General features: G+C 41.3%; 1 protein-coding gene across 10 annotated transcripts in view; it reads left to right on the top strand.

Moving 5' to 3' along the window:
- LOC146398709 (uncharacterized) overlaps positions 1-12,715 on the top strand; it is an 843,865-nt gene that overhangs the window by 356,966 nt on the left and 474,184 nt on the right. The window contains exon 5 of one of the 10 annotated variants that reach the window (XR_014819889.1): positions 8,126-8,204. The exons of the other annotated variants lie outside the window; for them this stretch is intronic. The gene's annotated coding sequence lies outside the window, so the exon portion shown is untranslated. The remainder of the gene's footprint in view (positions 1-8,125; positions 8,205-12,715) is intronic. 10 annotated transcript variants of the gene reach the window in all.

Genomic DNA, 12,715 nt, shown 5'->3' with positions numbered 1-12,715 from the left:
AGGTGCTTACTGCTCACTGCACAAGTAAGCACGTGAGAAATGACACTTATCCTCTGGTTTTCATTCTGTTTTTAAGGCGATTATATTTTGGGGGCAGAGTAGAGTTGCTCCCAATAACTTAACCAAAGAGATACGCAGTCAGTGATTTGTTGTAGTAACTCCGCCACATTTACCCGGGTTGTTCTTGGTTACCTGGATTTGTAGCCGTCATACTTACTTCACTGTTTTACTTTGCTGCTTTTCATGTTTGTTTACAACAGAATTTTGAGCATTGAGGCAAGTTTTCAATGACAATACAAACCAAAGGAATAGTACTACAGTGTTTAGATAATTTAAATTTTACTCAAATCTCTACCCAATTGAAATATTATGAAAATGTCTGGACAACATAAATTGTATTAAAAATACCTAGATAATTAGGAGTTCCCTGGTGGCTCAGCAGGTTAAGGATCTGGCATCACTGCTGTGGCTCTGGTTACAGCTGTGGCAAATGTTCGATCCCTGGCCCAGGAACTTCCGTGTGTCAGGGGTGTGGCCAAAAAGAGTATCTAGATAATCAAGACAGCATATTATTGTGCAGGACTGAAGTGTGTGTATTTTACTTTAGAAGTGAAGTGAGTGTTATCTGTGCCTGTGCCCTAGACCCTGAGTCTAGGGCGCCTGAGTCAGGCATTTGAGTACCGGTCTGAGCTCTGGCACTGGCGGCCTGAGGTCACTGTACACACTTTGTGTATCTTGGTGGAACATGAGGGACTCCCTCTGTGTTTTGTGATGAAGGGCAGGTAAGGGGGCAGGTAAGGTGGCGTTGAGGACACTGAGTACAACCTGAGTATCAGTGTCCATCATCCACCCCAATGCACAGCCATCTCATATCTGCTGTCACCCTGCCCGCTGCTCCATCACGGCCACTGGGTAAGATACTGATGGATGCCCATCATGCCTGTTGACCAGAGTCTAAGGAACTGGAGACTTGTGTTTGCCAGCCCTGTTGTGCATGTTGCCTTGGGCATCTGGGTTTCTGGCGACGTGCCAATCTTAATGAAGTTGTCTTGGTGTTTTCCAAATACCTTTGGACACCTCCGGGCATGATAGCTGAGTGAGGGTGGATGATAATGACAAAGAGTGGCACGGGCTGGATGGGCTGTGTCTTGAGTCAAGTTTGATGTGACCTGATGGGACATCTTGGCGTATAATCTGCTCTTCTCACTCCTTTTAGGGAAGAGCCTTTTGGTCTTGACTTGCAAGAATTGTACGTCTCCGAGACAACATTAATTTGTAGTGTATGACTCACACGGAATAAAAACAAGTTTGTGTTCAAGAATCATGCATTCTCAGTTAATTAATCGCCCTTGTAAATGTTGGGGTGGATTACTGGTTAGTCACACACTTTTTTTTGTTGTTGTTGTTCCCAGAATGAAGGCAGGTGTGCCACTCTGGTTCACTGTATAATTTTTCATGCCTGAATCAGCCTAGTCAGCTTCTGCCATTTTTATACCCTCTTCATTAAGCTCTGTCTAAATACTTAACTGTCCAACTGTGTTATTATGAAGCAGGACGACCCACAGGTATTTCAAAACTGATTTAGTTAGCCTCTTCGCATTTCGCTGCTTGGAAAGAACTGAACCCAATTCTCTTTAGTTTACAAAGATGGAAGAAGATGCCCTGGGAGAGTAAGAAAGTCAGTCGCCCAAGGTCTGAGCTGGTGGTATCCACTCAGATGGGTCCCATAGTGAGGAAGTTGGGGCATTGTGGATGGAAAGAAAAGAAATAACACATTTATGCCCCTTATCCACCTGTCATAAACTCAAATTTATAAGAAGGATTCTTATAAATTCTTTCCAATTCTTGAGGAAAGCTGTTTTTGTGATATTTGTTGAATAATTAATACACACATAAATGGAAACTTTGCCAAGTATTATTCAAATTCAGGTTCAAAGCGATGTAAACATGCAACTCAAAATTTTAGAATTCAGTCAAAAATCCCTTCTATTCATCTTTGAAAATAAAATTACTTAAAGGTGTTTAGGGAGTTCCCGCTGTGGCCAGTGGGTTAGGAATCTGACTGCAGTGGCTTTGGTTGCTGCAGAGGTGCGTGTTCAATCCCCAGCCTGGGTTAAGGATCTGGTGTTGCGGCAGCTATCGCGTAGGTTGCAGCTGTGGCTCACATTCAATCCCTGGCCCAGGAACTTCCATGTGCTGCAGGTGCAACCATAAAATTTTTTTTTTATTTTTAAAAAAGGTGTTTAAGGCTGCTTTGAGTAATGAAATAATTTATTGTTCTGCCATGTCGAGCGGATAATTGTTTTGCTTTACAGACACTACCAAAAGTATTTTTTTAAGACAGACAACTGAAGCCAAAGGAGGAATCGATTATAGAGTTTATCAGAAGAAGAATATCAGATTTAGATCATTTAATTTTTACTATACATTCAGCTGTTTATCCCTACAGACAGACATTTGCTTTTGGTAGCAGTGACTATGAGCTGTCGTTTGGGTAGCTGGCGGTGTCTCCATTTATTTCAAAGAAAAGGCATCATCAATGATTTGCTAAATGAAATTCCATTGATTCTATATTACTTCTGCCATGAGCACATAACACATGGCCCTTCTGAGCTGATGGAGGGAACGCCTGGCAGGGGCATGTCCTTCAAACCAGCAGAGCCCAGAGGGACACTTAGTTCCAGACAGCCTATAATTTATAGAATATTCCTTATTCTATACAAATGTTTTTAAAATATATTTTGAGGGAGTTTCCTGGTGGCTCGTCAGGTTGAGGATCTGGCCTTGTCACTGCTGTGGCCTGGGTCACTTCTATGGCGTGGGTTCGATCCCTGCCCTGGGTGCAGCCAAAAAAAAAAAAAAAAAAATACATTTTGAAAATACATGGTTGATGCCAAAAACATTAATCAAATGTCAAGTGATCAGCTTTCAAGCCATCCGCACTACTTTTATATTACACTGATAAAGGGGACAGGCTGCTACAGGTTGGATTGTGTCCTCCAGCGCGGTACGCTGATGTCTCCAGCCTAGACCTGTGACTATGACCTTATTTGGAAATAGGGTCTTTGCAGATATAATCAAGTTAAGATTAGGGTGGACCCGAATCCAGTATGATTGGTGTCCTTATCAGAGGAGGAGAAGAGACACAGACACACAAGGAAAAGCCGTGTGATGACAGAGGCAGAGATTGGATGGAGGGTGGAGTTGCAAGTCAAGGAAAGCCAGTAGCAGAAGCTAGGAGGAGGCAAAGAGAGCATCTCCCTGGAATCTCAGAGGGGCCACCAGCAGCTCGATTCACATGTCTCTCCTCCAGAACTGTAGAAGAATCTATTTCCGTTGCTTTAATCCACCCAATTTATGGTTGTTCTTTACAGCAGCCCTAGGAAGCCAATGCAGATTTTAATTTTTTAAATCTCTATGCAAAATATGGTAGCCATCCTAGAATGCAGAGAAAAATATTATGAATTACAAGTGAGGCTCCTCTTGTAGTGCTTCTAGCTCAATGGAATTCTTAATGCTATATGGAATTTGCAAAGTGTTTCACTTTTTGAAATTATTAGCTTATTTACCTAGGCTTCAGACTGATTACAAATCAGAGCTTCAAAATTTCAGATTTGAAATTTCTACTATTCCCCACGACCTAAAGTAGATCCTCTGTTTCTGCTCAGTATTTTATGCACCAAACACCCCACATTGTCCAGTTTTCAGGGCGACTGTTTCTTTTAAAGCTGTTTGCTAATGTGGTGTCCTGTGTCCTCAGTGAACCAAGGGGAACACCCACACTGGCATTACACATTGCTATGAACTGAATTTATCCCTTAAAGAGAGATCTTGAGGTAGGAACCCCCCAGAATCTCAGAATGTGATGATATTTTGAAACGGGATCTTTTTGTACCTGTAGCCAAGATAAAATGACATTATTAAGGTGGCACTATATGACCTGTGTCCTTATAAGAAGAAAGAACCCCACATGATATATGGGCTTTATTCTCCACTTTGTTAACGTAGTGTGTCACAGTGGTTTATTTGCGGATATTGAAAAAATCCTTGCATCCCTGGGATAAATCCCACTTGATCATGGTATATGATTCTTTTATGTACTCTTGGACTCGTTTGTGGGTATTTTGTTGAAGATTTTTGCACCTAGAGTTCCCACTGCAGCTCAGGGGTTAAGGACCTGATGTCTCTGTGAGGATGCAGGTTCAGTCCCTAGCCTTGCTCAGGGGGTTAAGGAGCCAACATTGTCACAAGCTGTGGTGTAGGTCTCAGATGTGGCTCAGATCTGATGTTGTTATGGCTGTGGCATAGACCTCAGCTGAAGCTCTGATTCAACCCCTAGTCCAGGAATTTTCATTTGCTGCAGGTGTAGCTCTCAAAAGAAAAGAAAAAAAAAAAGATTTTTGCATCTATGTTCATCAGTGATATTGGTCAGTAATTTTCATTTTTTTGTGGTATCTTTGTATAGTTTTTTATTTTTTAATTTTTATTTTATTTTATTTTTTTATTACTCAATGAATTTATTACATTTATAGTTGTACAATGATCATCACAATCCAGTTTAATAGGATTTCCATCCCACATCCCCAGCACATCCCCCCACCCCCCAAACTGTCTCCTTTGGAAAAAATAAGTTTTTCAAAGTCTGTCAGTCAGAATCTGTTCTACAAAGAAGTTCATTGTGTCCTTTTTTCAGATTCCACGTGTCAGTGAAAGCATTTGATGTTGGTGTCTCATTGTGTGGCTGACTTCACTTAGCATGATAATTTCTAGGTCCATCCATGTTGCTAAAAATGCCAGTATTTTGTTCTTTTTAATGGCTGAGACTATTCCATTGTGTATATGTACCACATCTTCTTGATCCACTCCTCTGTTGATGGACATTGAGGTTGTTTCCATGTCTTGGCTATTGAAAATAGTGCTGCAATGAACATTGGAATACATGTGTCTTTGTGAGTCGTGGTTTTCTCTGGATAGATGCCCAGGAGTGGGATTGCTGGATCAAATGGTAGTTCTATTTTGAGTTTTCTGAGGAATCTCCATACTGCTTTCCACAGTGGTTGCACCAATTTACAATCCCACCAACAGTGTAGCAGGGTTCCTTTTTCTCCACACCCTCTCCAGCTCTAATTGTTTGTAGATTTTTGATGATAGCCGTTCTGGCTGGTGTTAGGTGGTACCTCATAGTGGTTTTGATTTGCATTTCTCTAGTAATGAGTGATGTTGAACATCTTTTCATGTGTTTTTTGGCCATCCGTATGTCTTCTTTAGACAACTGTCTGTTTAGCTCTTCTGCCCATTTTTTGATGGGGTTGTTTGTTTTTTTGGTATTGCGCGGTAGGAGGTATTTATAAATTTTGGAGATTAATCCGTCAGTCAATTCATTGGCAAAGATTTTCTCCCATTCTGTGGGTTGTCTTTTCATTTCATTTAGGGTTTCCTTTGCTGTGAAGAAACTTTTAAGTTTAATTAAGATATCAGGAGTTCCCGTCGTGGCGCAGTGGGTAACGAATCTGACTAGGAACCATGAGGTTGCGGGTTCAGTCCCTGCCCTTGCTCAGTGGGTTAACGATCCGGCGTTGCCGTGAGCTGTGGTGTAGGTTGCAGACGCGGCTCGGATCCCGCGTTGCTGTGGCTCTGGCGTAGGCCGGTGGCTACAGCTCCAATTGGACCCCTAGCATGGGAATCTCCATATGCCGCGGGAGCAGCCCAAGAAATAGCAACAACAACAACAAAGACAAAAGACAAAAAAAAAAAAAGATATCAAGGGACCTCATAAAAATAGATGTCACAATATATGATCCTATAGTCCCACTCCTGGACATATATCCAGAGAAAACCATAATTAACAAATATATATGCACCCCAATGTTCTTTGTGTTACTGTTTACCATAGCCAAGACATGGTAGCATTTGTATCTCAATAGATAAATGGATAAAAAGGATGTGATATATATTTACATATTACTCAGCCATAAAAAAAGAATGAAATAATGCCATTTGCAGCAACATGGATGGACCTAAAGAGTATCATACTAAGTGAGCTAAGTCAGAAAGAGAGAGACAAATATCTTATGGTATCACTGACAAGTGGAATATAAAAAAATGATACAGATTAGCTTATGTACAAAATCCAAACAGACCCACAAACATTAAAAAAACAAAACAAAACAAAAAATTTATAGTTGCCAAAGAGAAATGTAGGGAGTGATAAATGAGGAGTTTGGAATTAACACATATGCACTAGTATATATAAAATAGATAATCAACAAGGACCTACCATCTAGCACAGGGGAATTATAGTCAATATTTTGTAATAACCTATAGGGAAAATATTTTTTTTTTTTTTTAAGGGCCATACCTGCGGCATATGGAAGTTCCCAGGCTAGTGGTCTAATCGGAGCTATAGCCTCTGGCCTATGTCACAGCCACAGTGATGCCAGATCTGAGCTGTGTCTGTGACCTTCACCATAGCTCATGGCAATGCCAGATCCTTAACCCACTGAGCAAAGCCAGGGATTGAACTCTAGTCCTCATGGGTACCAGTTGGGTTCAATACTGCTGAGCCACAATGGGAATTCCAGGAAAAAGATCTTAAAGAGAATAAATAAATATATGTATGTAAATTATATATCTGAATCACTGTGCTATAGACCTAAAACTAACATAAAATTTAAATCAATGATTTCAATAAAAAAAGAACTCTACATGACAATAGAGGGGGACAGGAGGTCCAGAGATCTAGCTGCAAACTAAGGGACAGGAAGCAGAGAGACAGGTGGGGGGCGGATTGTCCCCTAGAGCCTTCCCGGGAACCCAGCCCTGCCAACACTTACTGCCTTTAGTGGTGAGGAAATATGCTTCTGGGGTCTTAAGACATCCAGTTTAGGGTACTTTGAATGGCAGTCTTAGAAAACTAATACACATATGAAGTAGAAGTCTTCTGCCATAACTATTGAATAGAAAAAAGAGAGAGAGAAACGAGAGACTCTAATACTGAGTGAAGTGAGTCAGAAAGAGAAAGACAAATACCACACGACATCGCTTGTATCTGGAATCTAATATACAGCACAAATGAACCGTTCCACAGAAAAGAAAATCATGGACTTGGAGAATAGACTTGTGGTAGCCAAGGGGAAGGGGGCGGGAGTGGGGTGAATTGGGAGCTTGGGGTTAATAGCTGCAGACTATTGCCTTTGGAATGGATGAGCAATGAGATCCTGCTGCGTAGCCCTGGGAACTATGTCTAGTCACTTATGATGGAGCATGATCATGGGAGAAAAAAGAATGTATTCATGTTTGTGTAGCTGGGTCACTACGCTATAGAGTAGAAAAAGAATAATGTATTGGGGAAATAAAAAAATTAAAAATTAAACAATAGAATAAAAAAAGTAAAGAAAAGAAAGTCCTTGACCTTCTATTTCCAAAAGTGTGATCTTAAAGATTCATTTTCTAAGAGACAGAGAAAATGCCATTTTCAAGTGGTGAGTTCATAGAACGTTGGACAGTAATCACTGACCTATCTGTGCAGTCAGACTGGGAAGAGTGTGTGTGGTTTTGGAATTTCATGGGTCACAGAAGACAAGCGAGGGTCTGTATAAGTCCTTAGTCCTGGTTGTGCATGGAAAAAAGGAGCCAAAATAGTCACTATTTTCCACCCATGGTCTCAACGAGATACTGTGAGCAGTATCACTGAGAGGAAACAGTTAGGAGCATGAAAAGCAAAGTTATTTTTCCAAAACAATTCCGTGTTGATCTTAGAGAAAAACATTACACTTGAGGGACTTCTGCCATTGACTGTGTTTGTACACGGCCGAACTATTTGCTACAGCCCGTGTCACAGCAACAGAGTAGACAGCTTTCCTAGCGAGCTCTCTCTCAGGGCCTGTGGGCCACATTTCCTTGCCCGGCCTTCCTACCCTCTAGAGCCTGCCTTGCGGTTCCAAGCATAGATTACTTGTCCTTTGAATAGTTTCGCTGAAGAGACCTAAAGCATTCTCAATTAGGATCTCTTCTGAGTGAGTAAAGACTTCCCACCCATTAAAAACGTGGGACTGTAGCTAGTGCTCTCCTTGAGTCATGAGTTCTGTTCAGGAGAATGAAGGGCGTGTTCGTGTTTTATCTCCAGACTCAGGGCTGCCTGGACGGGAGGCTGATGGTGAGATCGAACTCAGAGGCAATGAATGAATCCCCTCTAGTAACTACAGGTAAAGCAAGAGATGCTAGGAGGTGTGAAAAGGCGACTTTTTCTTCTGTCGCTTCTGCTTCCCTTCCTTCCGTCACTAATCCCCTACGTTCTTGATCAATCAGTGGCCACAATCCTTGCTGAACCCTAAGAATTAGCATTGTGGACTGAATGCGATGTGGGGGCCTTTGGGGCCTATTGACATTAAAAGAAATAAAACTTGTTGAAGGGCACTTCCTCAGCTCTGCACAGAACTTGTGATGCTGATGTCGGTATCAAAGGACAGCAGAGACAGCACGTGAGATGGCAGAAAGACGCCACGGGGCGTTTGGGGTCATGCTTAAGAGGGCTCACCCACTGGTAGAGCTCTGGCTGTGTGTCAGTGTAACGGCACAAATGGAGTGTGTTCTTTGCCTGACAAAACAGAGAGAGCAGAGGACAACTACACAAAATATTCCATTGTGTTTCATCGAGTGTTCTCACGGGGCGGAGTGGGGGGGGAAGCTGAGTACCGTGGGGACCCAAAAAGGTCTAAAGCCATCTCATGGTGTTTAGAGGTGCAGCGACACAGAGCAGCCAATCTTTTTTTTTTTTTTTTTTTTTTTTTTTTTTTTTTTTAGTATAAGTGTTTTCTAACCTTGCATGAGACACACTTAACCTACAAAATAATCCGTGGTTTATCTGTGATTTAAATTTAACTGGCATTCTGTGTTGTATCTGTTGGCCTCACTTATGCATAAACTAGAAGCCAGTTAAATTGACTAGCAGAATTGATAGCGATTTCCATATTTAATTTATACTCTGGGGTTCTTACCTTTAATAACCTTTTAAGTTCAAAAAAATTACCATGTGTTTTCTTACAGCAAGTGTCCGCTACCAGTCTGTGGAAATACAGAGGGAGGGCTGTATAAACTGTATTTTCAATAGAGAAGTAAGGGTTACTTAAGGTAGTTTTAAAAATACAAAGACGTATCCTGAGCCGAAAGCAACAATCCTGACTTACCAAGATATTATTATATATCATCATTTGAATGAAGCATTGGGAGAGTTACAACTGAGTGAATTTCAAATCCTTTTCCATCCCAATGACGGATGCAGTGAAATTAAAAAGCAGCTGGAGGTACGGTTTCTCACTCACTTTTAAGAATGTTGCCCAAATACCTCTAGGAATAGACCTACGTGCATAATTTTCTCTCTGAAGTTTCATACTGCCTCCTGCTTCACTAAACTTTTTATTTTTACAGATGGAATAATTAATAATAGTTAAGTAATTCGTGATGGTTAGGTGCCTTCCCTGCCACTGAGGTGGCACCCTGAGTCACTGGCTGAGCAAAGACCAGAGCCCACGGCTTTCAGTGTTCAGTCCCCGCCCTGCTCAGAGGCGGACCCAACCCAGCTTTAAAACCCGTGTTCCTGACGACTGAAGATTACGGCACCATCAGCGATTGAAGAGACGCAAAAGCCTAGACCTTGAACCCTAGATGCAGACAGTCAGTCCGTTGGGAGTATTAACCAGTGCTGTGCTGAAAGGTCCCCTGGTGGGCTCCTTGAGAACCCGGTAGTCCTAGAAAGACACGAAGCCACCTTTTCAGGACATAGCACACCAACCCTCATGCCTGTAAGCAAATGAGAGAAAAAGGACCTGGCCTTTGGAGAATCCTCTGCTGGAAGATACATGTTTACTTGGACAATTGACCTTTTTAACAACCACTTGCCTACGAACTCTGCTTCAAAGAGGAGCTCCACGCTGGATGGGCTGAGATGAGTCAACTTGAAAAGTAAACACAGGCTTTGAGTAGTTTTCAGTTTTCCTGCTCTGTCAGCTTGTTTCTCTGGCTGCAGAGCTTGTGGGGAAACACACATGGCCATTACTAAATGAGCACAAAGCCTTGGACTTCTTGTGTGTGTGTGTGTGTGTGTGTGTGTGTGTGTGTGTGTATGTGTGTGTGTGTGTGTGTGTGTGTGTGTGTGTGTGTGTGTGTCTGTGCGAGTGCACCCCTCCTTTTACTTCCCCAGGACGTAAATTGCCAAGAATTGCTTTTAAATAATTTTAGAAGGACAATTTCTGGCATTTTATTCTATACAGGTGCCTTTGACAAAGAATCTGTCAGCCCTGCTTTTTTAAATTTTTTCCTCGTGGAAAGATTACTGATTTTTTTTTTTTAACAGTGTCGTTGTTATCTCTTTCTTAGTTTCCAAAAAAGAATCCTTTCCAGGCTGTGGGACTCGATCCCTTGTCTATTTTCCTCAGCCCTCAGTGGGACAGTTCATGGTGGGGAAGGAAGCAAACCGCTGTTTCAAAGACCTCCCTCTGGCTCTCATGAGACCATACGCACAAGAGCTTGGTGGCAGTCCGTCGGCAGCGGGCTAGGGATGCAAGCGGGTATGGGTACTAGTGTTAATTAGAAGAAGGGGAAAAAAACACAGTGTATTCCTTTCCCATATGTTAGATGGATTTTCCTCGGCATTTGTTATTTATATCCTACAATTAGCATTACTTGTGTTAAGTATTATCACATGCGGAATAGCAATAGAGTACACTGAGACACCAACTTCCAACTCAGATGGTACATTTTCTGTCAATCTAGGACTCTAATTCTTTCTGTTTTATCTTAATAAAGAGGTATATTTATTAGAATTTTATCAGTGCTACCTTTTGAACTACACTATGAGTATTTGTAGGAAAAGTTCAGTTGGCTTGCTTTTTTAATTCTATGAATTAGATACTGTATTTTTCTCAATGGGAAACAAAAATGATAAGAATATAGAATAATAAGAAAATAGAAATGAAAAATAATAGGAATATACTACGAAGAAGAAAAAATAAGAAAAAACAAAAAAAGCAGGTGCCCAGTGAAATAGCTTTTATTTCTTTTTCAAAATCCCTTTTAAAAATGGATTTCTGGGGAGTTCCCGTCATGGCACAGTGGTTGGTGAATCCGACTAGGAACCATGAGGTTGCGGGTTCCACCCCTGGCCTTGCTCAGTGGGTCAGGGATCCGGTGTTGCCGTGAGCTGTGGTGTAGGTCACAGACGTGGCTCGGATCCCACGTTGCTGTGGCTGTGGTGTAGGCCAGCGGCTACAGCTCCGATTCGACCCCTAGCCTGGGAATCCCCATTTGCTGCAGGAAGCGGCCCAAGAAATGGCAAGAAGACAAAAAAAAAAAAAAGAAAAGAAAAATGGATTTCTGGAATTCCCATGTGTTAGAGCAGGTTAAGTATCACGGCAGAGGTGTTGGTCACTGCTGTGGCAGGGGTTCGATCTCTGGCCTGGGAACTTGCGAATAAAGAAATTAATTTTAAAAAATGGCTTTCTCTCGATTAAGTAACAGAATAAATTATTTAACCAAGACCTTTTATTTCTCATATTTTACTAAGGGCCCGATTAAACTCGGAAGGATACTCACAGAATCTATACGATGCACTTAACCGTCATTTGTGTTGAACGTTATCAAATAGTATTTAGAAACGGTTGCTAAATGTTTGTTATGTTCGTATTTGAGTGAGTCAAGAGTTTCTGGGTTTTGAAAGTTCATAGAGTATCTTTTGATCATGAGGACGTCTGCCAGATAATTCCGCATGCTTCCTTAAGAACCAATTCATAGAGAGTTTTTATTCAAAAAGCCTTTATATTGCAGTTAGGACTTTGGATCGATTTTGCCAAGAGCTCTGTGTCAAAGATCAGCTCTTTCATTACTCTGATGCGAATAAAGGTTATAATTATAATCCCATGTGATTGATTTATGTGTGCGACTTTTCATTCATTTACAATAGTCTTATTCTCTCTTTGGATTTCATGTAACATCTTCAGTATAATTTTGAAATATATAAGAGGAGTCTGTTGAAAGATGACAGAGAAAATTATCTTCTTTTCGCCACCGCATTTATCAGTGTTGAAATTCTGAAAAACATTGTCTGTCCTGGCCAGTGAATAAGGCCAACCATAAAACTCCAGCATTCGTTCAACCAAAGCAGTAAATGAAAATTACCCACTAAAGTCGAATTGGTTGCTTCTTTAAAAGTCCAGATCTATTTCCAGGTGAGAAAACTAAACTACATAAATAATAAAACTAGAAATGCTCACATTAAATCAGTAGCATTTCATTAACTTGCAGGGAATGATAATGAAAATAACAGAGTCAAGTCATAGAAAGTAAGAGAATAATCAGGACAAAATCTAGCTTGGAGTTCTTGCCGTGGCACTGTGGGTTATAAATCTGACTGTAGAGGCTTGGGTTGCTGTGGAGGCGAGGGTTCGAGCCCTGGCCTGGTGCAGTGGGTTAAAGGATCCGGTGTTGATGCAGCGGTGGCGTAGCTAGCTCTGATTCAGTCCCTGGCTTGAGAAGTTCCATATGCCTTGGGTGTGACCATAAAATAAAAATTTAAGAAACAAACAACAGAGAACAAACCTTGAGTTTTGTCAAGCTACTACAATTATCTCAAAGCTTCCATTAGAGCTCCCTAGTTGCCAAAGCAAATACAGACTATCAGAGGTTTTAGGCTCTCCTTTTCTAGTTAAAAAAACGTATATGA

The sequence above is a fragment of the Sus scrofa genome, chromosome 11 (assembly GCF_054392235.1).
Source record: "Sus scrofa isolate SSC_HxYL_T2T_F1_AM1 chromosome 11, Sscrofa_HxYL_maternal_Yorkshire_Landrace_v2.0, whole genome shotgun sequence".
NCBI lineage: Eukaryota > Metazoa > Chordata > Mammalia > Artiodactyla > Suidae > Sus > Sus scrofa.
The sequence above is the reverse complement of the archived record's forward strand: the minus strand, read 5'-3'. Positions and strand labels throughout refer to the sequence as shown.